The sequence below is a fragment of the Notolepis coatsorum genome (genome assembly GCF_963971535.1).
Source record: "Notolepis coatsorum genome assembly, chromosome: 6".
NCBI classification, from domain to species: Eukaryota; Metazoa; Chordata; class Actinopteri; order Aulopiformes; family Paralepididae; genus Notolepis; species Notolepis coatsorum.
This window is the reverse complement of record NC_140170.1, coordinates 60,318,298-60,321,662: the sequence shown is the minus strand read 5'-3', so window position 1 is coordinate 60,321,662 and position 3,365 is coordinate 60,318,298.

Genomic DNA, 3,365 nt, shown 5'->3' with positions numbered 1-3,365 from the left:
GAGCCCACAGAGGTTAGTAAATCAACCACGAGGTCTTAAGGTACTTCCTTGTTTTCACCTAAGTGCTGTGGTTGTGAAACAGTTTAAATAAGATTGTGATTCTCCTTTGTTTACGTAGCTAACAAACACAAACACACAGGGACACTAGGGTGTCTGTTGGTTAGGGTTATGTTTGTTGGGCCGGGTGTATGTTGCTTCTTCGGGTTAGGGTTATGTTGTCCGGGCCTTTGTGTCTGTTGGTTAGGTTTAGGGTTAAGGTTATGTTTGTTGGGCTGGGTGTATGTTGCTTAGGGTTAGGGTTATGTTCGGGGGTTGGGTGTTTAGGGTTAGGGTTATGTTTCTCTGGGCTGGTGTCTGTTGGTAACCGTGCAGTTTGCCGAGTCCAGTGAGGTCAGTCCGCTAGCTTTTAGCGGGTTGAAACTGTCTTACTGTGACACAAGCTATTCGAGGTGAGAATAGTACCACCAGTCCCACGGTTTCAAATCATCTGCCAATTGCCAGCTGGGAGGGTCTGGTCTGTCGCCCCCCCCCCCCCCCCCCCCCAAACCAGGCTTCCAGTAAGAGACAAGAGGCTCAACGTTTCACAGTTTACTGGAACAAGCCGCAGAGCTCCCGGTAACTGATCAGGCGCTGTCGTCAGAACATCAAGCTCTGGCACAGTACGGTACAAACCGCGACAGTGTTTGACGTTGCAGTTCTTGGGATGTACATTGCGCACATTAATACATGCTGTGTCATCAGTGGGTCTCTGCTCGGCCAGGCCGATGGTTTGCTCTCTGTAAAAACACGTACAGATGGGAGAGAGAAGGTTTATCAGAGAGAGTAAAGCACATGGCCACAACGGACGGTACAGACGTTCTCCTATAGAGACGAAGCCCGGTGTTTTGAGGTGAAACCTGCACGTGACGCTCGAGTTATGAGTTTTTGCTTGTTAGATTTCTGTGCTGTTTTGAGGGGCCAGCAGGATGCATGTGCAGGGCACATCATAATGAAGATCCAAAACGTCTAGATTATTATTATTAAAAAAATCACTTCTTATTCTTTTCTGTTTTTTTGACACATTTTAATAGGTGGATGATGGGTCATTTCTGTGAGATTTTACATTTAGAATGGTATTAAATTTGTTCCTTTGAGTTTGTCATTCGTCAAGTGAAGTGATTTAGGCAGGCATCCACTGTGAAGTGAGGCAACTTCAAAGCGCTGGGTACACATGGTACTGTAATAATACACACGGCCACCAGAGGGCCCCGCTGTGTCGAGTGAGTACAACTTCTCTTTTTGAAACTCCCCAGCGCTCTCTGGATTCATCATGTTTCCCACACGGAGGTTATTTTGTGTCCTTCTCTAGAACCTGTGTCGACTCATACGTTCTATTCCAGAATGTGTACCGCAAACTCGTAATCCAGCGACATTCTATAGACTCTGTAGCCCACAGATTCTAGACCCCGAACACTCTCCGAAGACCTCGTATCTCCATCCGTTCTAGAACCTGCGTTCTCTCTCCACGCCGGTGGAGACTTGGTGTGAATATACTTCTGTGGGGGGGACGTGACGCTTTGTCTATTTATTTTTTAGATGCACACAAAGCAAATTGTACATACTATATTTATTCTATAAATAAGGTGTTTATTTTGTCAATTCATTTTGGCTCGATTCTTTGTTGCTGTTTTTTTTTTTTTTTTATTATTTGTTATAATTTTCTTCTCTTTTATGTTTTGTTTTGTTGGGAGGGGGGGTCTTTTTCTCTTTTTTTTTGCAATGGGCCAGTAGAACTGTTGGCGCTAGCCGCACTAGATTGGTGGTAAAGCTAATGAATAGCATGGTGCCTAATATTTTACAACAACAACAACAACAACAACAACAACAACAAAAACAAGAAAGACAAAAAACACGTACACACCTCACACACACACCCTGACTTGGACAGGGGGAAACCATACTCCGAATATATAGAATGGCCTTAACAGAGCCAGGCTCAACTCAGAGTAACCAATCAGGAGCGAGGCTCACCACAGAGTATAGCAGCTCTATAATTAGCTTTGTTGTAATTAATAACAGATTGTACAGTAGATTGATTATGATGTTGTAATGTAATACATATGACTTAGTAATAAGTGCAGCCTTGAGAACAACTGCGAAGCCTCGGACTCTGCGTTTTTTATTCACACAAATTCTGAAAAATATAGATCCTGAACAGACCGTGGCCCCTTAGAGGCGTGGCTTGTAAAGGACACTAAAGGTGCAATAACAAAGAAGATCCGGGCCTGTATTTATAAACCATCTAAAGGGAGGAGGACTGATCTGAGACCAGATTGCCTCATAAATCGCAGCGGGGTGTACATGGTTCTTGTTAACCCCGATCGCTGATCCTAGACATGTGATACATACGGGCCCCCGATCTACAGTATACAGTATAACACACAGCATTCTTACCCACAAACCCCTGCCGCCTTCTGCCTTGTTAACCTCAGTGCTTCCAACCCGAGCCCCTGAGCCCACAGGGACCCATGTTAATCTCTGCTGGGTGGGGGGGGGGGGGGGGGTGACAGTATAGCTGCAGTAAGCATGTGACATACTGTGCAGTGTACCGGACAGAATGGATCCTAAACTCCTATACCGCACACTGTATCTCTGGCTCTCTGTCCCAGCGACAACGATTAACGGTGACATCTACCTGTCAAGCTATCTGAGACTGCAGCTATGGGTCTTGTAAACTGCTGGAAAATAAAGGATTATATTATTTCGTACCATTCCTCCATGGCCTTGTGACTTGTTTTTTTTTGTGTCTGTGTGAAGACTGTTGTGTTTGTTGAGCAGTAGTGGTCTACTTTCGAACTTTAGGACCGATGTTTCCTCTACATTCCGCTAAAAGGAATCTACCACCCGCTACAGAAAATGTGGTATTGACAGAAAAATAAACAGTGTATGAATGAATGACTTTTATTTATATAGCACCCTTCACAACACGAATGCACAGGGTGCTTTACACTACAGCTTAGTATATAAAAACAAACTCAGAAATAAATGACAACAACAACAACAGACAGCAGTTAAACCAGATAAAAAAGTAGAATAAAAGAATTTGGATAAAATCATCAGTCACTAATTAAAAAACAAAACTATAGGAACAGTGAGGACAAGAAAGAGTGCCTGTTGTTTAAAAAAAAGAGTTTTCAGAGGGGGCAGTGCGCAGGTCCAGGGGGAGAGCGTTCCAGAGCCTTGGTGCTGTCACCTCGAAGGCTCGATCACCCCTTGTTTTTAGCCTGGACCTGGGGACCACCAGGAGGTGCTGACACAAGGTGTAAACAATATAATTAAGTCTGAATATGAAAATATGAGGACAAATAAACAGTGTAAACTAGCTC